The sequence below is a fragment of the Hypanus sabinus genome, unplaced genomic scaffold (genome assembly GCF_030144855.1).
Source record: "Hypanus sabinus isolate sHypSab1 unplaced genomic scaffold, sHypSab1.hap1 scaffold_154, whole genome shotgun sequence".
Lineage (NCBI taxonomy): Eukaryota > Metazoa > Chordata > Chondrichthyes > Myliobatiformes > Dasyatidae > Hypanus > Hypanus sabinus.
Window position 1 is genome coordinate 159,627 of NW_026779616.1, and position 27,874 is coordinate 187,500.

A 27,874-nucleotide genomic window follows, 5' to 3' on the forward strand; every position below is an offset into this window, starting at 1 on the left:
GGGGGTAAGGGTTATATACATTGTTTTTTCATATTTTACTTTGTAACCATTTAAAAATGCAATAAAAAAAGTTTAAAAAAAAAGAAATGAAGACCGGCTTTATTACATATCCACGATTGAAAGATCGTACACTGAGGCCGATCTGCATTGCTGCAACTCTAAATCGAATCTACTTGAAATCAGTTCAAGCCAGGAAGAGGTATTTGTCAGATGAACTGAAGAGCAGTATATATATAGATAGATAGATAGATAGATAGATAGATAGATAGAGAGAGAGAGAGAGAGAGAGAGAGAGAGAGACAGAGCTCCCTCCGTACGGTCTCATCACACACTCCGGGGCTCAAAGTCAGAGATAGGCTCCAGCATCACCGTCCCAACTCACACTCCCTTGATCAGACACAAAGTGAAGCTCACTCCACACCGTCGCATCACACACTCCCCGGTTCAGACACAGAGTGAGTCTCCCTCCAGTACGTCCCATCACACACTCCCGGTGTCAGACACAGAGTGATCTCCCACCACACCGTCCTATCACACTCTCCCGGGGTCAGGCACAGAGTGAATCTCCCTCCACACCGTCGCATTACACACTCCCCGGTTCAGACACAGAGTGAGGCTCCCTGTATCTTGCCATCACATTCTACTGGTGTGAGATACAGAGTTCCTTCCACACCATCCCTTCGCGCTCTCCCTTTGTCAGACGTAACGTGACGCTCCTTAAATTCAAACTTTAATGATAGTAATTTATTTTCACAGAATTTTGTTGAGAAATCTGTCCGCGACCAAGGCAGTTCAAACTGGATTGGAAAATGCAACTATGGGTGAGATTTGTGGTATGGTAAGTTTCTGAGAAAAGAGTGAGTCGGGGATCGGTGCAGGCTGAGTGAAGGGAGTGGGCAATGTGTTTAGTTTGGGGACTGACACAGTCTGCGAGAGGGGAGTGGGCAGTGAGATTAGTTTGGGGACTGACACAGACTGCGAGAGGGGAGTGGGCAGTGAGATTAGTTTGGGGACTGACACAGACTGCGAGAGGGGAGTGGGCAGTGAGATTAGTTTGGGGACTGACACAGTCTGCGAGAGGGGAGTGGGCAGTGAGATTAGTTTGGGGACTGACACAGACTGCGAGAGGGGAGTGGGCAGTGAGATTAGTTTGGGGACTGACGCTGTTTGCTAGAAGGAGTGGGCAGTGATATTAGTTTGCGGACTGATAAGGGCTGTATGGAGAGCGTGTGCAATTGGCTTTGTAGAGTGTGTGCAGTTGAATTAATGTGGGAACTGACATGGGCTGTGGGAAGAGAGTGCGAAGTGGGAGTGTTTTGGTGGTTGCCACAGATCTTTAGGGAGAAGGCTAGGCATTGGGTTTATCGTGGGGACTCGCGCGGGGTCTTGGAGTGAAAGTGGGATGTACACGTATTTTGGGGACTAACACGGGTCTGTGGGGAGAGACTGGAGCTGCAGAGCTCTTTTGGGAACTGACCCAGGTTGTAGGAGAGAGTGAGGCAGTGGGAACACTTTGGGGCCTAGCACATGTCTGTGGTGAGGGAATGAGGGAGGGGTGTACATAGGGGACACACACAGATCTGAGGGGAGAGAATAGTTCAGTGGGAGTACTCTGGGGACTGAGACACGTCCGTGGGGAGATCATGGGAAGCGGGAGGTGTTTTGGTGATTGACACAGGTCTCTAAGAAGAGGGTTGAGCAGTGGGATTATTTTGGGTTCCGGCACGGGGCTGTGGGGAGAGAGTCAGGCAGTGTAGTTTGGACTGACACTGATCTGTGTGGTGGGAGTGGTGAGTCTGAGTACTTAGGCAGAAAACACAGGCCTGTGGGGAGACATTGAAGATGTGGCAGCATTTTGAGGACTGACATGGGGCCTTGGGAGAGACTGACGCTGTGGGAATATTTTGGGGACTGACAAAGGGCTGCAGGGAGAAAGTGGACCATTGTGAAAATTCTGGATACTGACATAGGGCTGTGCTGGGAAAGTGGGATTGTGGGAAATTTTGGGGTGCCGCAGGTCGTTGGCGAGAGTGGGCGTCAGTGATTTTGGGGACTAACACACGGCTGCCTGCTGAAGGTACGCTGATATTGCTTACCCCTTCTTGATAGGAGAGTGGCCTCGAATATCGTGTTCCAAATGAAGGCTGGAGTCTTCGAATGCATTGAATGTGGATGGTACCCTCACTTTGAACATTGCAGTGAGGATAAGCGTTGCTTCATCTGCGAGAAGTCGGCGCTTCTGTGCTCAGATCTTTCTGAAAAGATCCAGGATCTCTGTCAACAGTCAATAGGGTCGACTTAAACAAGTGGCAAAACCGTCTTTATCTCACCGACTCACATTACATCATCAGCTCTGCCTCTCACCCTTGCCTTATTATCTTTCCCTCTATCGCAATCTTACCCACCATCTCGCCCACTCTTCACCTTCGTTCCTCTGAACACTCTCTCTCATCCCACTCCACTCACGCCTCTTCCATTTCATCCGCATTTTCTCCCTCCCGCATCTCGCCTCCCTTTCCCCGAACTCTTCCTCTTCTATCCCTGTCTCTCTCTCGATTCTCTATTCCCCCTCTACACACTCTCCCAATCCCTCTCTTTCCCTTTTATCGAACTCAACTCGCTCTCCCGCTTCTGTCTTCAGCTACTCTCACCTCAATCATGCGCGTCAATGTTCTCGATACCCCAGTCCTGTGGAATAAGAGTGCATGTATTCGCCTTATCCGTGCCCCCTTGTAGTTTTGTACAGCTCTACATGGTCACAAAATAAAGCCTGAAAATTTCCGACTGCACCATAACTCAGCTCCTAAAATCCTGGCAGAAACTTCGGAATTCTCCCTCTGTAATCTTTCCAGTTCGTTGAGATTTTTCTCAGAGCAAGGCAAGCAGAACTAAACTCCATACTCCATGTGCGGCCTGACCGACGTCATTTGCAACTGCAACGTGACCTCCGACTCCCGTACTCAGTGCCCTGACTGATGAAGGGCAGCGTGTCAAATATCCTGTCCACCAGTATCGCATCTTCTCTACCGGATTCACGGTCTGTTTTATTATCTGTGACGTAGACCACCTGAGATTTGTTCTTTTGAAGGATCAGTGGGGCGCTAATATGTAAAAATTACCGACAAATGCAACAAGCTAATAAATGCCGCAAAAAATGTGGAGGTGGTGCTCATACATTCAAGAAAATGCCAGCGGAAGGGAAGAAGGTGTTTCTGGATCATTGAGATTTCGGCCTCCTGTTTCTCGTCAACCCTCCTTCCCAGACGACGATCCTTGTCACCGTCCGCCACGACTTCCTCTGCAGCCCTCTCCGTTTCCGCCACCGCATTCTTCTTCCACACTTCTTGACTCTAGCAACCCTCCGTTCACTGCGCTGCGTGCCGTCTTCGTCATCTCCTCCTTCTCCAACACCTCTCCACGTCTCCCTGATCTGCTTGATCCCCTGCAGGTCCACCCCGCTTCCATTAACCGTCTTCCTCCTTTACACGTCCCCCTCTCACTGTTTATATAGAAGTATGGCGAGGAAGGGGGAGAGGTGACGTCCAGTGTTACACCAACCAGCTCCCTTCAAACGGATATTGATCTCTCGTTTCTGAGCCTTTGCTCTATTCTGTGTGAACAGGCCGATCGTTTGTATGGACAAAACTTCATCCCGAGTGGGGTGGTGGGCGGATGGGATGAGGGTAGATGTGCGGAAAGATGCGTTAGACCACTTTAGACCAGAGCCAGTGCAGACACCCCTTGCGGCCAATCCGTTCAATAACAGGTAGACCACTTTGGATGCTTCTGGATGGGAGGAGAGGGGTGCAAATTACCAAGCAGGGGAAAGTCTCACCGGTCAGGTCTCTGACAGAGACTATGGCTCTGTGGCTCAGAAAGGAAAGGAGTGAAATTTGGCGAGCTTTATCCTGAGGGTAGTCTTTGTTAGGTGAGCAGAAAAGAGGTACTGAGGACGAGAACGAGATTTCTCAATGGTATGCGGTCGATATACTAACCAGTATATAGGCAGGAAAATGGAGCCGGTTCTGCAAACTTTGAAAGAACATTCAGTGTAAACTGTGACTGAAATGTTAGGATTTGGAACGAAGTCTTGAGATATCTGTATCACTGGGCGCTCCTGCTCGGAAGCTGCGACCTCTGCAAACCGAGCGGTTTATTTCATTTCAATTCAATTCATTTCAAGTTTATTTGCAATTCCATCACATATGACCGCCAGGGCCAAGCTTCAAAAACACAACACCAACTGTCACACGATGCACCAAGCTCACGTAATATGTATAAAATAGCAAGTTAGCAAGCATATGTAGGGTATCAGTGAGATATATTCACGCTTTATGTACAGGCGCACACACGCACGCGCGCGCACGAGCACATGTATATATAATCAGCTTGAGGTCCTAGGCAGTGTAAAAGCCACCGAAATCTAGAAACTACAACAACTGCTCTTGTGTTCTGCCGAATGAACACTGGGACACAGCACAGACTCCTGCCTGGAGATCGCGCCACACCGCCCCTCGTTGTGCAGCTCCTTCATTTTCTCCGCCATCTGGCAACTCTCTCAGTTTACACCTGAACCGGAGTGGAACTAATATCCCAGCGGGAAGGTTTGCCATTAAGAAAGGGGTCGATGTGTTGTTTAAGCCAGAGTTGCAGGGGGATGATAACCAGAATGATTGAACAGAAAGTTGAGTCATTGTTGGGACAGATGTTGTTAAGACCTCAGATAAAGTCAGCGAGCAAAATGTTGAACCTGCTGGATCTCATGTTCTGAGCTACGTCCATTTCAAAGCAATAAGTATTATACGAAGAGCAGATGAGCTCAGGGTCGGAGCCAACGATTGAAAGCATGAGAGTTTAGCCATTAGTAAGATTTGTTTGCAGGAGGGGCAAGTTTGTTAGCTCAGCCTTCCAGTTTACCGCTGTTTTTGTCGTACTAATGTTTATATAATTTAAGCTAAGGTGAGGCTTCAGAGGTGGAACTGAGGAATGAGAAGGGTATGAACTCGTTCATGGGGCAACATTATCGACCACCGTACAGTCGGGGGATTTAGAGGAACAAATCTGTGGAGAGTTCGGAGTCTATTGTAAGAGACATCAGGTTGTGGCATCGGGTGAGTTTAAGATTCTTGGTACTGACTGTGAAAGGATCACTGGGATAGTTTTCTTAATCAGTTAAGGAAGGAACCTTAATCAGCAGATAGATAGTCCCAATGAGAGAGTGCAATACTTGATCTCATCCTAGCGATTAGGACACGCAAGGGGTCAGAAGTGTGTGTCAGGGAACAATTTGCATCTAGTGTTGGTAATGCCATTAGATACAGGATAAGTATGGAAAAGGATAGATGCAACCTCGAGTTAAGTTTAGTTTTGAGGTTTATAACATTACGGGACGCAAGTAGACCACAGAGCTTGTATCTTTTACCCGTAGGGTGGAAATGTCTAATATTAGAAGACCTGCATTGAGGTAAGAGCGGGTAGGTTCAAAGGAGATGAATTTCGCAAGTTTTTGTCGTCACAGAGATTGGCGGGTAATTGGAAAGTTCTGGCAGCTCTGGTGGTGGAGGTAAATCCATACAGACTTTTAACTGGCTCTTCTATAGGTACGTGGGTGTGCAAGGAATGGAAGGAGACAGATGTCGGGAGAACAAATTCAGAATTGAGATATCACAATTCTTGAACCAAAGCGTCTGTTCTGTTGTGTGATTTACCTTCTCTGCTCTGTAGAAAGAGCAGACTGATCTGACCTCATCCGGTGGAAAGTGCAGGGAGTTAGTTTGTGAAAAGTCACTTGACGATTTATCGATAACAAGAGGGAACAACCAATTCACAGAAGGCATACGGCATGAAAAAGACGCACAGAGACACCATCTTCAAAGGGACACTGAAAAACCCCTTACAATGCTTTTGTATCACAGACACAACCCTCGTCGTAATACGAACACGCCCCTCATGGTGACAGCCACACACTGATAGACCCGGTACTGCAACAAGGAAACTTCCTCGCTGTGTGCATAGGGGTGATAGAGATATATAGAGATGTATTTAGACCGAACGTGCAGGATACAGGAACCTGGGTGACAGACAGTGCAGATCCAGAGACGTGCAGAGACCCCTTGTGACCAACCCGCTCAATAGCAGGTAGACCCTTTGGATACTTCTGGATGGGAGGACAGAGGTGCAAATGCTGAAGCTGGGGAAAGTCTCAACGGTCAGGTCTCTGGCACTGACTGTGGTTCTGTGGCTCAGTAGGTAATGGGTTGAGATGTGGCGAGCTGTATCGATAGAGTGTTCCTTGTTAGTGGAACAGAAAAGAGATACTGTGGATGAGAACGAGATTTTGCAATGGTATGTGGTCCCCAAAGTACAAGGATATAGCTAGGATTGGGGAGAATGCCTTATGAGGTTTAGTGAAATCGACCTTTTCTCCTTGCAGCGACCGAGGAAGAGAGATGAATAGGTCGACGTGTATACGATAATGAGAGGCATTTATCAGTGGATAGTGTTACGAAGGATGAATAACTCTGGTGGGCAGAAGGGTGCAAGGTTGTCAATGTCCCCCTCCCCTGGGAGAATCACAAACTGTTGCTGTTACCACGCTGCTAACGAGAGAGTAGGAGAGACAAAAGAAAACATGCCAGGACATCTGTTACCGATAACAGCCTGAGAGAGAGTTATGTTTATCCACCATGTTATGACTCCCGAAAGACGTATGGCTGCGGAGAGGGCTGTTTACTTGGTACTATTCTGTTCATTAAAATTCCTCAGTGGGCAGCCGGAATGGGCTGGTTTGATGGGCTAAGCCATTCAAAACTGATTGACACCTGAGACCCCGTGAGTGGGGATAAAAGTGAGGTCTGGGGTGTCACCCCCTCAGACGCAGCAGGAGACACACTAGTGAGCATCAGAAACCCACGAGAAAGTGTGGGGCATCGGGGTCCGAACGGATCGGTCAATTTCACTCACAGCGGTTATAGCAAGGCCGGTGGGGGCTTGTGTGTGTGTCCACCTTTGCCGGAGTGACGAGTCCACCACGGAAGAACGGTCTAGCTAAAGAACAGAGGGGTCATACCTGAATGGCCACAACGAAACGACGGATCCAGAAAGTAAAGGAAGGTTTGGAAGGCAATAGCTGTCACTGTTTGATCGTCCTCTCTCTCTCTCTCGCTCTCTCTCTCTCTCTCCAACAATTACAACACATCGACCAGCAACTACCTGAGCCTACATGAATTGAACTGAACTTTATACTTTCTCATGATAATTCATTATCCCCTAGACAACGATAGAGCTTGTTTATCATTGATTGTTATTTTAGGTTTAGTATTGCTAACGTGTATTATCTGTATATTTGCCTTGATATTGACTTGTATATTTTACTAATAAACACTGCTGAAAATAGTACCACCAGACTTTAACGGATACTTCTATATTTGCTGGTAAGACACCCAGGTACGGGGTACGTAACAATAGTCGGACACTTTTTCCCCAGGGCTGTGATGGCTAGCACAAAAGGGTACTGTTTTATGGAAGTAGGAACAGAGGTGATTTCAGGGTAAGTTTATTTGCACAGAGAGTTGTGACGGCGTGGAATGGCTGCCGGCGGCGGCGGTGGAGGCGGAAATGATAGGGTCTTTTGAGAGACTCGTGGATGACTAAGTAGAGCTTAGAAAAATAGAGGTCTAATGATAAAGCCTAGGTAGTTCTAAGGCAAGGACATGTTCGGCAAAATTTGTGGGCCAAAGGATCTCTGTTGTGCCGTAGATTTTCTATGTTTCTATGTTGTCTACGCTTCAGACGCCAATATATAGGAAAAAAAGGGGGAGTAGGTTCTGCAAATTTATGTACGTTCATTTGTGGTCAAATTTAGAAAGAAATTTCAGTTTAGCATTATGGTTGGAATGAGAACTTCAGGTATGTGTATCCTTGGATTCTCTTCCACGGAAGGTGAGAACTCCTCAGACCAGACGGTTTCATTTCATTTCAATTAAATTCGATTTAAGTTTAATTGTAATTCCATCACACGGGAATGCCCATGAAAACAGCCAGGATCTGGCTGTTAATTGCATTACCAACAGTCCAACACGGAACAACACACACATAAAATGTATACAATAGAAACGTAGCAAGCATATGGAGGATATCAATAAAACACCTTCACACACACACACACACACACACACACACACACACACACACACACACACACACACACACACACACACAGACACACTCACACACACACACACACACAGAGTTATGCAACTTGAGGCCACTGGGCACTTTGAATTCTACGGTAATCTACAATTGTTCACCACAGAGATTGTTTTCTGCCACGTGAACACTGGGGGGCAGCAGAGGCTCCTGCTTTGAGGCAGCGGCCACCGCCACCACCTTGTTCAGCTGCTTCATGCCGTATCCCATGAACAACTCCCTCATTTTTACACCTCAACTGGATTGGAACTATTACCCCATCGGTGAGGTTTACCATTAAAAGAGGGTAGTGCTGGTATGAACGAATGTTGTAAGAACTCTCTAAAACTTTATGAAAATAAGAATGCCATTGCAGATAGTTGAGTGGTTGTTAGGACAGATGTTGTTAAGACCTCTGACAAAGTCAGGAAGCAAAAAGTTGAGCCTACGTCACTCAGTCTCTGGTGCACCACTCCCGTCTCCGGCACTCATCCCTCGCCTATAGGCAGCTTCGTCTCCGTGACCCATGCCCTCTCCTGCACACATCGCCTTCTTCATCCTCCCATACGTTGCCATACGCCCCTCCCCGTCTCCGTGATACACTCCACTCGGTAAACGCTCCTCATCTACGTCGTCGTCTTTCCTCCCGTTCTGTGACACAGGCAATTGTTGCGTGTATGAGGGAGAGTTACACCTCCCTCATTCCACTGGATATCCATAAACATGATCTGATCCTCTCTACGGCTCCGTATGCACATGCCGTTCGAGTAGCTCCACACAAGATGCATCAGTGATTGCAATCTCTACACCTTTGCCCTGGCCTCCTCTCTTCTCCCCTTCCTTCCAATTCTGGCAGCACACAATCCGCTCACACCCACATACACACACACACACACACACACACACACACACACACACACACACACACACACACACACACACACACACAATCCGCTCACACACACACACAATCAGCTCTCTCTCTCTCACACACACACATACACACACACACACACACACACACACACACACACACACACACACAGTTCGTAGGCAGTCATCATAACATGACTGAGTTCACTGTGAAATTTGAGAAAGTGAAGAGGTTGAGTCGGTGGTGAAGAAGGCGAATGCAATGTTGGCATTCATTTCTAGAACAATATAGGTGCAGGGATGTGACGTTGAGGCTGTGAGCAGCATTGGGACCCTTATTTAAGAAAGGATGTGCTGACGTTGGAGAGGGTTCAGAGGAGATGCACTAGAATGATTCCTGGAAAGGGAGGGTTAACATATGGAAAACGTCTGACCACTCTTGGAGTGTGCTCACTTGAGTTTGGAAGAATCCGGAGGGGGGGGGGAACTCATAGACACAATTTGAAATTTGAAAGACATGGAGAGAGTGGATGTGAAAAAGTAGTTTCTCACGGTGGGCGAGTCTAGTACGAGCGGACATGACTTGAGAATTGAATGGCGCCCATTCAGAACAAAGATGCAAAGATTTTTTTTTAGCCAGAGGGTGCAATTTTAGCAATTTGTTGCCACGGGCGGCAGTGAAGGCCAAGTCATTGGGTGTATTTAATTCAGAGATTGATAGGTATCTGTGTAGTAAGGACATCAACGTTCATGGTGAGAAGGCGGAATGGAACTAAATGGGACAATGGATCAACTCATGAAAATAAAATGAGTCGATGGGCCTAATGGCCGACCTCTGCTCCTTTGCCATACGGTCTTAAACGCATCCAGCTGCAGCTTCTAACACGCCGCGTTAAGCAGTTGGAAAATGAACTGGATGAACTCAGGGCCATTCGGAAAGGCGAGGGTGTGATAGCGAGGACACAGTGGGAGTAACTGAGCCTGCTCTGTAACTCGAAAACACTCGAAAACATTCCTCCCCGCATGCATAACATCCTCCCTCTCCAAAGCCCCTTCCCGAATCCGTCAAACTCTCTCTCTCCTCCACTATTCCCCGTCACTGTCACTCCGTCTCCAGTGCACCACTCCCGTTTCCGTCACCCATCCCTCGCACTCAAACTATCGCGTCTCCCTGACCCACAACCTATCCTGCGCACTTCGGCTTCTCCATAATCCCATACATACCCAGGTGCCCCTCCTCCGTCTCCGTGATACACTCCACCCGCGAAACGCTCCGCATCTACGCCGTCCCTCCACTCTCCTTCCACTCTGTGTCACAGGCAATAGTGGAGAGTATGGGGGAGCGATGACGTCTGGTATTTCTACTCCCCCGTTCCATTGGGTATCTATCACCAGGATCTGAGCTTCACCACAGCTCTGCAGACACAGTCCGGTCGTGTGGTTCCACATCACTTGCATCAGGAACTGCAATCTCACCACCCTTTCCCTGGCCTCCTCTCTCCTCCCCTTCCTTCCTCTTTCGGCAGCACACAGTCCACTCTCACACACAAACAATCTCCGAGAGACACACACAATTCGTACTACTGGGAAACTGAAATACTGGGTACTGGTGAGTGGGGTGACCGGAGAAGGGAGAGGGTTTGGTACATTTTCTGATTCTAGTAGAGTGTGCTGCGATGGTGCGGGAGGTGCCTCAGATGTCTGACTCCGGGAGAGTAATGGTTTAATATTTCGGCAGCTTCGCTGGTTGTGTGACCCTGGAAGTGTGTGATCGCGAGGTGTGGACAGAACTTCACTCTGTGCCTGGCCCCGGACTGTGTGTGATGGATCGTAGCTGAGGGAGCGTTACTCATTGCATGTTTCCTGGTGCGTGTGATGAGATTGTATGGAGGGATTCTCGCTCTGTCTGTGACTCCTAGTCACGGGTCAGTGGATTTCGGCGTTTAAGCTGACTCGAAATAGAGATGGGTGCCTCAAAATGGCAACTCACACGTTCTGCTCCAACGGCTGCAGTCTGAACACCCTTTCTATAGCCTCCAATCTCCTCCCCTTCCTTCCTCTATTCTCCCAACACCATTCCTTCTATATGTTCCTGAAGTGGGTGAGTGAACAATAGTATGTCCTGGTCCATATCGGTACCAGCGACATGGGAAGGTGGTTTTGCAAAGTGAAGTCAGGGATTTATCTGTTAAATTAAAGGACAGGATAACTACCCGTCCCAGCTGAGGGCATGGATGAACACATTCGATTATGATATTGTGACCATTATTGAGAATTGGTTGTAGGAGGAACAAGCAGGACAGCACGATATTTCGGGGTTCCCTATTTTTAGTCCTCAGAAAGCGGAAGAATTTCAGAAAGATTGGTGACATTACAGGACTGAGAAAATCTCACCGCAGAGCGCAGGCAGAACATACAAGGCAGCTCGTCTAAGTGAGACTTTATCGGTGGAAATGAGGAATAAGAAATGCGTGGTCATGTTATGGGGCTACATTATAGACCAGCAAACAGTCTGCTGGATTAGGAGGAAGAAACCTGCAGAAAGATCGCAGACTGTTGCAGTAAATATAAAATTGTTATAGCAGGTGATTTCGGCTTTCCACGTATTGACTGAGTCGCCTACTGCTAAAGGACCAGTGGGATAGAGTTTAACAAAAATATTCAGGGATGATTCCTTGATCAGTCCCAGTGAGAGAAAACACTACTTTATAATCTACTGCGGAATGAGACGGCAGGTGTCAGCGCTTTGTGCAGGAGCAGACTTTGTATCGAGTGATCATAAAGTCATTTGGCTTCAGGTGATTATAGAAAAGTATAGGGCAGTCGTTGGGTTGAGATTCGGAAATGGAGCAAGTCCATATTTGTTGGGTACAGAAAGGATCTGGAATGTGTGGATTTGGACAACATGTTTTCTGGAGCTTTAATTACCTTGGCAGCTTTACGTCACAAGATGCTGGATGTAGAGTAGAAATAAAAATAAGAATTGCCATTGCCAAAACCAACTTCCAAAAAATGAAACCCATTTTACCTACTGACAGATTTCTATGACAACAAGGCTTAGGCTACTGAAATACTACTTCCGGTCAATCTTGCTGTGTGCTTCCGAAACGTGGACTGTAAGACCAGAACTCAAAAGAAACTTAGAAGCAACAGGAAGGTGGTTTCTTAGAAGAATGCTGAAAATATCACATAGAGATGGGGTACTAATGAGACAATACTCCATCGTCCCCATATAGCAAGATCTTTAGTGAGAACATTAAATGAGAGGAAACTAAAATTCCTGGGCAATGTCATCAGGAAGGAAGAAATGCAATGTTTTGTATTATATATAACCATCTAAAAATTACAGCACAGAAACAGGCCATCTCAGCCTTTGTAGACCGTGCTGAACGCTTACTCTCACCTAATCCCACTGTCCTGCGATCATCCCATAACCCTTCATTCCTTTCCTGCCCATATACCTATCCAAGTTTAAGTTTAATAACAATATCGAGCCTGCCTCTAACACTTACACTGGAAGCTCGTTACACACAGCCAGCACTCTCTGAGTAAAGACATTCCCCTTTGTGTTACCTCTGAAATTTTGCCCCCTCTCCCTCAACTCGTGTTGTCTTGTTTGAATCGCCCGTCATCTCAATGAAAAAAGCCAATGCACGTCAACTCCATCTTCCCCCTCATAATTTGAAATACCTCCATCAAGTCCCCCCTCAACCTTCTACGTTCTAAAGAATAAAGACCTAACTTTTTCAAACTTCTCTAACTTCCTTTAATGCCCCTCCTCCTCTCTTACCCCATCGCTGATTTATTTATTTTCTCCCTTCCCCTTTTAGTTCTCTCTCTGCCCATCACTGCCTGTTCTCCATCTCCCTCTGGTGCTCCCCTCTCCTTTTCAATCTCCCTAGGACTTCAGCGCCTTGTTCCTTTCCCTTCCCCAGTTCTGTATCTTTTTTTTAGCCAATCACCTTTCCAACTCCTTGCTTCACGCAACCCCTTCCGGACTTCTCCTATGTTTTCGCGTCCCTCTCCCCTCCGATTTTGAAATCTCTTACTATCTTTTCTTTCAGTTAGTCCGGACAAGGGGTCTCAGCCCGAATAGACGACAGTGCTTCTTCCTATTGATTCTGCCAGGCCGGCTGTGTTCCACCAGCCTTTTGTGTCTGTTGCCTGAGTTTGCAGCATCTGTAGATTTCCTCGTGTTTCCTATACACAATACTTGGATTTATAAAGGGAAGCATACCAAAAGCTTTCATCACCACCCTATCCACATGAGATTCCACCTTCAGGGAACAATGTACTATTCTCCCTCGATCACTCTGTTCTACTGCATTCTTCAATGCCCTACCATTTACCATGTATGTCCTATTTTGATTATTCCTACCAAAATGTAGCAGCTCATACTTATCAGCATTAAACTCCATCTGCCATCTTTCAGCCCACTCTTCTATCTGGCCTAAATCTCTCTGCAAGCTTTGAAAAACTACTTCATTATCTACAACGCCACCTATCTTCGTATCATCTTCGGATTTACTAATCTAATTTACCACCCCATCGTACAGATCATCAATGTATATGACAAACAACATCGGACTCAGTATAGACCCCTGAGGCACACCACTAGTCACCGGCCTCCAACCTGACAAACAGTTATCCACCACTACTCTCTGGCACCTCCCATCCAGTCACTGTTGAATCCATTTTTCGACTTCAAAATTAATACCAAACGATTGAAACTTCCTCACTAACCTTCCGTGCGGAACTTTGTCAACGATGATACTGGTGTTCTGAGCTGTGTATATTTCAATGCTGTAAGTTTTTTTTAAAGGCGGGTGAGCTCAGGGCATGAACTAACACATTTTGATGATATTGTAGACATTATTGAGTCCTTGCAGGAGGAACAAGTCGGACAGACCAATATTTCTGGGATCCCTAGTTTCAGCCGTCTACATAGGAAGGAATTAAAGGAGGTGGGGTGACATTACTCGGGAGGGAAAATGTCACCGAATGCCAAACAGAAAACCTACGGTCACGCAGGGCGCAAAGCACAGAGGGAATGTACAAGACAGAAAGATAACTATCAGATGCATAATATAACAAGCAGACGGATAACAAGACAGAGATAGACCAGGCAACCGGTAGCTTTCTCATCCATCCCCGGAGAGAAATGACTAATAGCGCGGTGGAAGTGGAGAGGGAGTATCCTTTCAGGAGAGGTGAACGGCAATGTTTTGTTTGCCCAGAGAGTGCGATGAGTGGAATGTGCTTTCCGGGTTGGAGGTGGAGGTGGAGGCAAATCGACATAGGCGTTAAATTGGCTCTTTGGTAGGCACGTGTATGTGCAGGGATTGCATGGAGATGAGCAACTAAGTCGTAAAACCGGCTTAGATAGAAGGTATAATTGTTATAGCCGAGTTTCGGGCCGAAGGGTCTGCTCCGTTCTGTGATTTCTGGTCACTGCTCGGCATAAGTGATTTGAACGCAGAGGGTGGGAACAGCAGGGATCAAGGACTATGACGATGGATTGGCAAAGACAAGGAATGATTTTTCAGCAGACGGAATGGGCAGTGATCGATCCACTAGGAGTGACAGATCAGACCCAAGCATATGGCTAATCTGCGTTTTAACAGCGACCCTCATTATCACGGGTATCTGCTGGAGGATTCATGGTGAGTTTCACACCGGTCGGAACGACAAAACCGCAGAGAATAAAAATGGCCACTGTAACAGCGACACATTCCCATCATTTCCCAGAAAAACCCCTTTACGGTGATATCGACACACCCCTCACTGTGGTACTGACGGGTCTCTCAGCATGACCACGACTCACCCCTCACCGTCACACCGACACAACCCCCACCAAAACATCCCTCAACATGATACCAACATATCTCTCAACGTAATACCAATGTAATACCGAGTCACTGTAACGTTGACACGTCCCGCACTGTGACGTAGAAACATCCCTAACAGTGACACAGACATGTCCATCACTTTTAAGACGACTTATCTCTTATTATGACAGTTACTGCCACTTCACCGAAACACCGACGTAACACTCACAATGACACCTTCCTCACCGTGACACCGACAAGCCCTCAGAGCGTCACCCACTCAGTCCGCACCGTGTCAATAACACTACACTTACCGTGACACCGACACATCCACCGTGACAACAACAGGTCCTTCCTCGTGAGACAGACACGCCCCTCACCGTGACATCGGCATTTTGTCCACTGTCACACCAATACACCGGACATTATGACACCGACGAGTCTCTCTTTGCAACACCGTCACACCTCGCACTGTGACTCCGACATATCTCTCACCGTGACATAGAGAAACACCGCGATATGACCCGGTGCATTTCTCACATTGAACCAGAAACACCTATCACAATGACAGCTAGACGTCTCTCACTGAAACACCGACTCGGTGTGACACGGAATCAACTATCACCGCGATACTGACGCAGCTCCCATCGTGTCACCAACAAAAACCTCGCTGGTAACATAATATACCCCTCAGCATGTCCCAGACACGTATCGCACTGTGGCGCCGACGCCCCTCACTGTGCCAACAGCACACACCTCACTGTTACACCCTCACCGTGACACTGACACACTATAAACGCCAAACATCCTTCACCATCTCAGATCTCTCCTGAACGAAACTACAAACTCCTTTGGGCAGAAAATCAGGAGATCAACAGGAACCAACGCCAATGTCGAATACCAGTCCAAGAGTTAAACTCAAACTTTGAATGTAAGATATGTGAGATTTCCCACCCGTATGACCCCAGAGAACCTGTCACAAGGAGACTCCGAAACACACCTCACAGTAACACCGACACGCCCGTCACTGTGACACTGAGACACCACTGACACCTACAGGCTCCTCAACGTGACCCGTCCAGCTCCGCACCGTGACAAAGACTTACACGTCACTGTAACACCCCTCACCCCGAAGCAAATACCCACACCTAACCCTGACACAGACAAAACCCTTACTGTGATACCGACATCTAAATTCACAACGGCGCCGACAAAGTTTTATCCATCATACCGACACACACCTCAGCGTGGCAACCGAACACACACCGTGGCCATGACATGCCTCCCACGGTGACACAGACACCATTCTCAATGAGAGCAGCATCCACACGTTACACAGATACTCCACCCACCGTGACAGGAACAGACTCCTCACTTTGACATTTCCCTCTCCGTGATGTCGAGAGACACCTCCATCACAGCAACACGAGCATGCCCCGCGCTGAGACTGTGAATTGATCATCACCACGATACCGACACAGACAACATTGTAACAGCAACAAAACCTTCACCAGGGCATTGATAACCCCTCAGAGATACACAGACACGCCCCTCATGTTTCCGATGACGCCTCTCACTGTGACACCGGCATATCCTTCACTGTGACACGCTTCACCGTGACACTGACTCAACACTCTCTGTGACCCGTTCGGTAGCGTGACGCTGACTCCCGTTTCTCTGTAAACGCTAAACATCCTTCACCATCTCTCTCAGTATCACAGATTCGTCCGTCTTTTAAACGAATGCATAGCGATCTCCGTCAGCAGTTCACTGAGATGGAAACGAAGTACAGATCTGTCAACGAAACCAAGTCTCAAATCTGTGAATTGTTGACTAGCAGAAGAGGTGAGGCATCATCCCCCTCTTTCACCCTCTCCTCATCACAGGGCAGGCATGGAGAGACGATGCGTCACTCTGTGTTTGACCCAGTGATGTGTGATGGGGCTGCGTGGAAGAAGTTGCATCTTAACTACTGTGTGGATCCAGCTTCACTCTGTGTCTGACAGCGGGATTGTGTGATGGGACAGTGCACAGAGATATTCACCACATGTCTGACCCCTGAAGTGTGTCATGGCACCATGGAAAGAGAGTTTCAATCTGAATCCCGGAGTGTGTGATGGGTTCGTGGAGAGACAGCTTCAGTCTGTGTCTGATATCGGGAGTGTGTGATGGGACGTTATTGAGAGACGTTTATTCTGTGTGACAATGGATTGTGTGATTCGATGTTGTGGAGTGCGCCATTGAAGAATGTGGACGGAACTTCGCCTTGTGTGTGAACACTGTGGGGTGTGATTGAACGGTTCAGAGGGAGCTTCACTCTCTGACACGCCAAGAATTGTGTGATAAGATGGGAGGAAGAAGGTTCACGCTGTGTTAGACTAGGGTGTGTGCGATGGGACAATTTGGTGGCAGCTTCTCCTTCTGTCTGACCGGTGGAGTGTGTGATGGGGCCATGGAGAGAGAGATTCATTCTCCGTCTGATTGTGAGTGTGTGATCGGACGGTGTGCAGGGAGTTTAAGTCTCACCCCTCACTCCGTGTGTTTGTGATGGGACTCTGTGTTTGACAGTGCGTGCGTGTGATGGGAAGGTCTGGCTGGGCGGTGGGGGGTGAGTGCTTTTGGGATGGGATGTGCCGTGGTCATGATTGTGTCTTACACCAGCAACGGTGACGCGTGCCTGGACGGAATGCCGCCCCATATCTGAAACCAGCGTTGTTTGATTGGACGGTTCGGAGGGAGCTTCCCTCGTTCTCTGGCCCCTGTACTGTGTGACGTCACTGGCTAGAAGGCGCATTATACTCTGACTGACCACGGGAGTATGCGGCGGGATGGTGCAGAGACTGTCTCATTTCCTATCTGATCACGGGAGGGTTTATAGAGGTAGTGTAGAGGGTGGTTCACTCTGTGTTTGTCCGCAGTACTGTGTGATGGGAGAGTGTGCAGGGAGCTTCACTCCATAATTGACCAAAGGAGGGTGTGATAGTGCGGTGGAGTGAAAGCTTCAGACCGAGGTTGACCCCAGAGCTATGGGACAGTGTGGAAGGAGGGTCACTCTGTGTCTGACCCAGAGAATGTGCGATGGGACAGTTTGGAGAAAGCTTCACTCTGTACCTCACCTCGGCAGTGTGTGCCGGGACGGTGGGGAGGTAGCCTCAATCTCTGTCTAACCCGGCACTGTGAGGTCTGACGGTGCAGTGGGAGATTCACTCCCTCTCTGACACCAGGATCGTGTTTTCGGATGCTGTACAATGAACTTTTCTTTGTGTCTGACCCCGGGAGTGTGCGATGGGACAGGGAGGAGGAAGATTCACTCTGTGTTTGACCACAGGAGTGCGTGATGGGACAGGGAGGAGGAAGATTCACTCTGTGTTTGACCACAGGAGTGCGTGATGGGACAGGGAGGAGGGAGATTCACTCTGTGTCTGACCACAAGAGTGCGTGATGGGACAGGGAGGAGGGAGATTCACTCTGTGTCTGACCACAGGAGTGCGTGATGGGACCGTGTGGATGGAGGATCAGTACGTTTCTGACCCCTGGAGTGTGAGATTGGACGGTGTGGAGGAAACTTCATTCTGTACCTGATCGCGGGAGCGTATGATGGGGATGCTTGGAGGGAAATTCACTCTGTGTCTGACTCCGGGAGTGCGTGATGGGACGGTGCGCCGGGAGATTCACTCTGTATCTGACCCTGGGAGAGTGTGATGGGTCCACGCGGAGACAGATTCACTCTGTGTCTGACCCCGGGAGTGTGTGATGGGACGGTGTGGAGGGGGATTCACTCTGTGTCTGACCCCGGGAGTGTGTGATGGGACGGTGTGGAGAAGCTTCACTCTGTCTCTGAACCGGTGAGTGTGTGATGGGTAAGTGAGGAGGGATACCGATTCAATGCCTGACTCCGGGACGGACGGAGGGAGAATCACTGTTGCTTGTTTCTGAATTCCAGACCATGCTTGTTCCAAGGACTGGATCAGAAATGAAGACCGGCTTTATTTTCTATCCCCGTTTGCAATTCTCTACGGTGAGGCGAAGCAGCATTGTTGTAACTCAAAATCAATTCTTCTTGAAATAAATTCAACACAGGAAGTGGTATGTTTCTGATCGACGGAAGTTATACATATATATATATATATGTGTGTGTGTGTTTGTGTGTGTGTGTGTGTGTGTGTGTTTGTGTGTGTGTGTGTGTGTGTGTGTGTGTGTGTGTGTGTGTGTGTGTGTGTGTGTGTGTGTTTGTGTGTGTGTGTATATGTTTATATACACCAGAGTGAATCTTGTTTCACAGTCTCCCATCACACACTTCTCCCGGGATCATGCACACAGTGAAGCTCCCTCCACACCGTCCCATCACACACTCCCGGGGTCAGGCACAGTGTGAATCTCCCTCCACATCGTCCTACCACACAGTCCCGGGGTCAGACACAGAGTGAATCTCCCTCCACACCGTCCCATCACACACTCCCGGGGTCAGGCACAGTGTGAATCTCCCTCCACATCGTCCTACCACACAGTCCCGGGGTCAGACACAGAGTGAATCTCCCTCCACACCGTCCCATCACACACTCCCGGGGTCAGACACAGAGTGAATCTCCCTCCACACCGTCCCATCACACACTCCCGGGGTCAGACACAGAGTGAATCTCCCTCCACACCGTCCCATCACACACTCCCGGGGTCAGACACAGAGTGAATCTCCCTCCACACCGTCCCATCACACATTCCCGGGGTCAGGCACAGAGTGAATCTCCCTCCATACCGTCCCATCACATGTTCCCGGGGTCAGGCACAGGGTGAATCTTCCTCCACACCGTCCCATCACATGTTCCCGGGGTCAGACACTGAGTAAGGCTTCATGCATCTTGCCATCTCATTCTCCTGGAGTGAGATACAGATATAACTCCTTCTGCACTAGCCCTTCACACTCTCCCTGGGTCAGACATAAAGTGACACACCTGAAATTCAATCATTCATGATACTACTTTAATTTCACAGAATTTTGTTAACAAATTTGTCCAGGACCAAGGCAGTGCATTCTGGATTGGAAAATGCAAAGATGGGTGAGATTTGGGCTCTTGCATGTTCCTGAGAATAAAATGAGTCGTGAGATTGATACAGGTTGCGAGAGTCGAGTGGGCGGTAGGTTTAGTTTGCGGTCTGGCACAGGCTGCGGGAACGTTTGCGGACTATGGTGCTCTTTTGGGAACTGACCGACGTTGTTTGAGAGTGTGAAGGGGTGGCAGTATGTTGGGGTGTACTTTGGGTTCAGACACAGATCTGTGGGGAGAGAATGATTCAGTGGGAGTACTCTGGGCACAAAGTCACGTCCGTGGAGTGCATGGGACGTGGGAGATGTTTTGATGATTGACACAGGTCTCTAAGAAGAGGGTTGAGCAGTGGGATTATTTCGGGGACTTCGGGTGCTGTGGGGAGAGAGTCAGCCAGTGGGTGTACCTTGGACTGACACTGATCGGTGGGGTGGAAGTGGTGAGTGTGAGTACTTAGACAGATAACACAGTTCTGTGGGGAGACATTAAAGACGTGGGAACATTTTGAGGACTGACATGGGGCTTTGGGGGACACTGGCGCTATAGGAATATATTGGGGACTGACACGGAGCTGTGAGGAGAATGTTGGGTACTGTTATTATTCTGGTCACTGAAACCGATCTGTGGGGAGATAGTGAGGGAAGGGATTACTTTGGGGTCTGACGCAGGGCTGCAGAGAGAGAGAGTGGGTCAGTTTGAGTATTCCGGTTACTGTAAGGGGGGATGTGGGAGATTTTGGGGTGCCACAGGCCAATGGTGAGGGAGGGCGTCTGGGATGTAGGGGATTGACACACAGCTGCCAGCTGGAGGTGCATTGAAATTCTTTACCCCTCCCTGATAGGAAAATGGCCACGAATGTCGTGTACCAGATGAAATCTTGAGGCTTCGAATGCAGTACATGTGAATGGTTCGGCGAGTTTGAGATTTGCACTGAGTTTCGTCAGCGCTTCATCTGTGAGAATTCTGCACATTTATGCCCAGGGATTTCTGACCAGATCCAGATTCTCTGTCAACAGGCAGTGGGTCCGACTTGAATCAAATGATAATGCGCTCTTTCTAACCCATTTCCTTCTCTGACTCACATTAACCCATCCGCTCTGCCCCTTACCCTTACCCTGTTTTCCTCTTTCCCTCTATCGCAATCTTACCATCTCACCCTCTCTTTACCCTCGTCCCGATAAACTCTCTCTCTCATCCCTCTCCACTCTCGGCTCCTCCATTTCATTTGCATTTTTCTACCCCCCCCCCCCACCACGACTCTCGCCTCCCTTCCTCCCAACTCTTCCCCCTTCTATCCCGGTCTCTCCCTCGATTCTCTATTCCCCCTCTACACACTCTCCGCATTCCTCTTGTTCCCTTGACTCTACACCACTCGCTCTCCCGCTTCTGTCTTCAGCTACTCTCACCTTAATCATATTCGTCAATGTTCTCGTACCCGCGCCCTGGGGAAATAGAGTGTATGCATTCGCCTTAGCCGTGCCGCTTGTAGTTTTATACAACTCTATGAGGTCACTGAAAGAAGTCTCAGAATTCCCATCCTCGCTCCATTACTGAGTCCCCCCTGTCCCGACAGCATCCTTGGAAATCTCCCTCTGCAATCTTTCCAGTTCGTTGAGATTTTTCTTGGAGCAAGGCAAGCAGAACTGAACTCCATACTCCAAGTGCGGCCTGACCGACGTCATCTGCAACTGCAACGTGACCTCCGACTCCCGGACTCAGTGTCCTGACTGATGAAGGCCAGCGTGACAAATGTCCTGTCCACCTGTATCGCAACTTTTCTACCGGATTCACGGTCTGATTTATTATCTGTGACTTAGACCACCTGAGATTTGTTATTTCGAAAGATCAGTAGCGCGCAAATATGTACAATTAATGTCAAATGGAAAAAGCTAATAAATGCCGCAAAAATGTGGAGGTGGTGCTGATGCGTTCAAGAATATGCTGGCGGAGGGGAAGAAGGTGTTCCTGGTTCATGGAGTTTTCAGTCTCCTGTTCGTTGCCAACCCTCCTTCCCACCCGACCATACCCGTCACCGTCATCCATGACATCCCCTACAGCCCTCCCCGTTTACCCCACCGCCATCTACTTCTACAAACCCTGTCTAAATCACCCCTCCATCCCCTACACTCCGTGCCGCCTCCGTTATCTCCTCCTTCCTCAAATCCTCTCCCCGTCTCCCTGACGCGCTCCATCCCCTGCAGGTCTACCACGATTCTATTAATCCTCTTCCTGCTCGACCCGTTTCCCTCTCTCTCAATTTATATGGATATTTGGGGAGTAAGGGGGAGAAGTAACCTCTGTTGTTTCTCCATCCAGCCCCCTTCCTCCAGATATCGATCTCTCGCTTCTGAGCCTCTGCAATGTGCTGTGTGAACAGGCCGATCGTTTGGATCGATAACAATTCATCCCAGTGACCGCTATCTCACCACCATATCCGTGCTCCCGACAAAACCAACCCTTCTTCCAATTCCATCCTGTTCCCTGCACACTTCCGGAACAGAAACGCATACACATTCTACGAGCCGGCACACAATTCAAGACTTCAGGATCGGCAGAGTTTTGGGGATTGGTGAGAGGGAAGCTTCGGAACATCGTAGTTTCTGAAGGGACCCTGGGGCAGTGAGCTTCAATTTGTGCGCTAGGACGGTCCGGAGAAAGCGTCACCCAGTGTCTAAATTCAGGAGAGTGTGATGCGACTGTGTGGAGGGAGTTTCACTCTGTGCCTGTCCCCGGGAGTGAGTGTGGAGGGAGCTTCACTGTGTCTGACCCCGGAAGTGTATGATGAGACGGTGTGGACGGAGATCCAGTCTGTGTCTGAACCTAGACGTGTTGAATGGGATGGTGTGGAGAAATTTTCACTGTGTGTGTGTGCGTGTGTGTGTGTGTGTGTGTTTGTGTGAGTGATGAGCCAGAATAGAGGGATAGAGCAGCGGGAAATTGGTTTTGAGCGGAAATAAGAAGGTTTCTATCTTTGAATCTTCAAGGAGGAAGCTTGGGTGAGAGAAGACACAGAACTGTTGGTGGATTTGTTTACTGTTTAATTATTGCTTCTTTCTTTATATTCGCAAGGTCAGAGCAGTAGCAATGTCTGGCCAGACAGTTGAATACTCCTTTGTGAGATGTGGGAAGGCAGGGAGTCCTCAAGAGCTCCTGACAACTTCACTTGTAGGAAGGCTATCCAGATGCACCTTCTAACACACTGTGTTACAGAGTTGGATCTGAAACTAGATGAACTCGGGATCATTCGGAAAGCCGAGGGGGTGATAGGGAAGACATACAGAGATGTATTTGCACCTGATGTGTAGGATACAGGAAACTGCGTGAGAGCCAGGAAGGTGAAAGAGACCCCTTGTGGACAACCCGCTCAATAACAGGTAGACCACTCTGGATACTTCTGGATGGGAGGAGATAGGTGCAAATTACCAAGCCGGGGAAAGTCTCACCGGTCAGGTGCCAGGCACTGACTGTGGTTCTGTGTCTTAGAAATGAATAGACTGAGATATGGTGAGCTGTATTGATAGGGTTGTCTTTGTTGGGGAAGTCGAAATAAAAACTATTGTGGAAGAGAACGAGATTCCTCGATGGAATGCTGGCGTTATCGTAAGGGAGCCAGATCCACAAACTTGTGTATGTGCAGGTGTGCCCAAAATTAGAAAGTACATTCAGCCTAAAATGTGGCTAAAATGTTAGGATTGGAACGAGATGCTCAGATATGTGAATCACTGGGATCTCTTCCCCGGAAGGTGCGTCGTCTATAGTTGAGACGGTTTCATTTCATTTCAATTCAATTCATTTTAAGCTTAATTGCAATTTCAGCACACATTACCGCCAGGGCCAAACTACTAAACGAAATACCAACTGTCACACGAGGCACACAGCACATATAATATGTATAAAATAGAAAGATTAGAAGCATATATGAAATACTTTAACGCTTTATGTACACGGCCGCACAAGCGTGCATTTACATATATAAACAGTTTCAGGTTCTAGGCGCATTAAAAACCACCGAAATCTACAAACTACAACAACCGAGCTTGCCAAGCGAACGCTGGGGGACAGCACAGAGCCCTGCCCGGAGGCCGCACCACACCGCCCCTCGTTGTGAAGCTCCTTCATTTCCTCCGCCATCTGGCAACCTGTCAATTTACAAATGAACCGGAGTGAACCTAATATCCCAGCGCGAATGTTTGCCATTAAAAAAAAAGTGTCGTTGTGTTGTTTAAGATCGAGTTGCAGGGGGAGAATAACCAGAATGATTGTACAGATAGTGGAATCATTGTTGGACGATGTTGTTAAGACCTCAGACAAAGTCAGGAAGCAACAAGGCTGAGCCCTTTGAGACTCATGTTCTGAGCTGCCTCCGATTCAATGTAGGAAGTATTGAACGAAAGGCAGATGAGCTCAGGGTAGGGGCCAACGACTGGAAACATGATGGTTTAGCCATTTGTAAGATTTTTTTTAGCAGGAGGGGCAAGTCTGTTATCTCACCCTTCCAGTTTACCACTGTTTTGGTTGTTCTAATGTATATGTAGTTTAGGCTGAGGCGAGTTTTTCGAGGTGAACTGAGGAATAAGAGAGGTATGAACTCCTGATTATCGACCACCGGGAGTCTTACCAGCAAAGATAGAAGTATCCGTTGGAGTCTGTTACGATTTTCAAAACAGTGTTTATTAATCAAATATACAAATCAATATCAAAAATGCAAATATACAGATAATCCACGTTAGCAATACTATACCTAAAAGTGTGGGTATAATAATAATCAAGCTCTATCGTTGTCTAGGGGATAATTCATTAACATGGGAAAGTATAAATTTCAGTTCCGTTCATGAAGGCTGAGGTAGTTGTTGGTTCTTTTGTTGTAACCGTTGGAGGGAAAGATCGAGAGAGAGAGAGAGAGAGAGAGAGAGAGAGAGAGAGAGAGAGAGAGAGAGAGAGAGGGAGAGGGAGAGAGAGAGAGAGAGAGAGAGAGAGAGAGAGAGAGAGAGAGAGAGAGAGAGAGAGAGAGAGAGAGAGCGATCAAAAGGTTGAGCTACAGTCAATCAAACCTTTTATTTTCTGGATCCGTCGATATGTTGTTGCGGCCATTCAGGTATGACCCCTCTGTCCTTTAGCTAGACCGTTCTTCAATGGTGTACTCGTCACCTAGGCAAGGGTGGACACACAACCAAGCCCCCACCGGCCTCGCTATAAACACTGTTTGTTAAAATTGACCGATTCACACTGTTCGTTAAAATTGACCGATTCTTCGTTCGGTCTCCGATGCCCCTCACTTTTTTTGTGGGTTCCAACATTTAAGCAGTGCTCACTAGTGTGTCCTACTCACGGGGTCTCAGGTGTCAATCAGTTTTGAAAGGCTTAGTGCATCAAACCAGCCCACTCCAGCTGTCCACTGAGGAATTTTAATGAACAAAATAGGACCAAGTAAACAGCCCTCTCCAAAAGACATAACAGTAAATCAATGGCTTCTCTCCTCCCTCTTATCAGCAGTAGATGATTCAATTTGTTTTCCTCTTATCTGTGTGTCTCTCTCATTCTCTCTCATGAGCAGCGTGGTAACAGTAACGGTTTGTGAATCTCCCAAGCGGGAGACCTGGGCATCTCTGCAACCTTCTGCCCATCAGAGCAGTTCATCCTTGGTAACGTGGGCACAAGCAGTGTGGACAGTCGGCATTTCTTTCTCTGAGGAGGGCCTTTAAAAGGCCAGAGGGCATATAGTTCATTAGAAAGGAAGAACAGTAACTCAATATTTCCTTCTTGCACTGTTTCTGCAGTGTGTAATTTAGTGGATGTTCTGTATATTTTCCCAACACTGCTGCTGTAAAGACACACTTTAGTCAGATAGTGATGTTAAACCTGACTCAGAATGTTCAGAGAAGATGTGCGTTCAAGTCAAGTCACTTTTATTGTTATTTCGACAATAACTGATGGTACAGTATACAGTAAAAACGAGACAGCGTTTTTCAGGACCATGGTGTTACAAGACAGCACAAAAACTAGTCTGAACTACGTAAAAAAAAACAACGAAGAGAAAGCTACTCTAGACTACACACCTACCCAGGACTGCATAAAGTGAACAAAAAAAGTGCAGGCATTACAATAAATAATAAACAGGACAATAGGGCAGTAAGGTGTCAGTCCAGGCTCTGGGCATTGAGGAGTCTGATAGCTTGGGGGAAGAAACTGTTACATAGTCTAGTCGTGAGAGCCCGAATGCTTCGGAGCCTTTACCCAGAAGGCAGGAGGGAGAAGAGATTGTTACAAGTTTTGATTTGAATACTCATCGCAGTGAATGAATGCAAGTGGCGGTGGAGGATGCAGATGTGATAGAGGTTATTAGATACCAGATGAATGTGTGGAGAATGGAGTTATGCAGACCTAGCTCAGGTTGAAAGGATTGATTTGACAAGGCATACAATGAGGATGTCCTTAGGTTCAGAAAAGCACATTGAGCAGCAGGGCCTGATTTCCTGCTGTACCGTTCTATGTTGTTGAGACCACGTCTGGAAAACTCTGAGCATCTCTGATCGGCCGCCTCTGGAAGGACTTGATTCACCTAAAAGCCGGAGTAAGAATTCACGGCTTTCGTTGCGGGGACCGGAGTACTCGAGCCGGAGGCGATGCAACACCAATTCTTCTCTCCGTCGCCACAGGCCCCGCTGTAACGATATCATGGGATAATGAAAAGGGTGCCCAACATAGAACATATCACATAGAAATCTACAGAACATTAAAGACCCTTCGGCCCACAATGTTGTACCATCCATGTAACCTGTTCTGGAATCTACCTAAAATTCCCTACCGCATACCCGTCATTTTTTATCTAAATACTTAACTGTCGAAAAGATCCTTAATAGTCCCTAAAAGTCACTGTGCCCGCAGTCTATTGCACGGACCCACCAAACTCTGTGTGAATAAACTTAACCCTGACATCCTCCCACACCCCGCCCCCGGACCTACTGCCAAACACCTTAGAAGTACGCCCCCTAGTGTTAGCCATTTCACACCACGGACAAAGCCTCTGGCCATCCACACGATGAATACCTTACATCATCGAATAGATCTCTCTCATCAACCGTCGGTCCAAGGAGAACAGGTCGTGTTCACTCAACATATTTCATCAGGAATACGCTTCCATCCAGGCAATATCCTTACGAATCTCCTTTGCACTCTAATTGATCCACATCCTTCCTGCGTGAAATGAAAAGAAATGGGGTCTACCTAAGTTCCTATTTAACCTTAACTGTACATCCACGTTCTCGAACTCAATTCCAGGGTTGATGAAAGCTCACCGACCAGACGATTTCTTCACATTGACTTCCTGCGCAGCCTCTTTGAAAATCTTATGGATGGACAAGGATCCCAATTTCTCGCTGATATTCCACAATGCCAAGAGTCTTATCATTAATATTATATTATGTACTCAAATTTGATGTACCGAAATGAACCGCTTTATACATACCTGGGTTGAACTCCATCAACCGCTTCTCAGCCCAGCTCTGCAACATATCGACGTCCCGCTGTAATTTCTGACCACCCTCCAGACTAGCCACAACACTGCCAATTGCTGTGTCATTAGTAAGCGTACTAACACACCCCTCTACTTCCTCTTCCAGGTCATTTACAAAATTCGCAATAAGGAGAGATCCCAGAACAGATCTCCGCGGATCACAACTGGTCACTATATCCCAAGCAGAATACAAACCATCTATAACCACCCTTTGCCTTCTGTGGGCAAGCTAATTCAAGGTAAACATGGCACGTCTCATTGGATCCCATGCCTCCTTAATTTCTGAATGAGCCTCGCGTGGGGGACATTATCAAAAGCCATACTGAAATCCACGTATACTACCTCCATTGCCCTAACTTCATCAATGAATGTAGTTTCATTGTCTGATAATTCTATCAGGTCTGTAATGCACGACATGTCCTTGAAAAAGC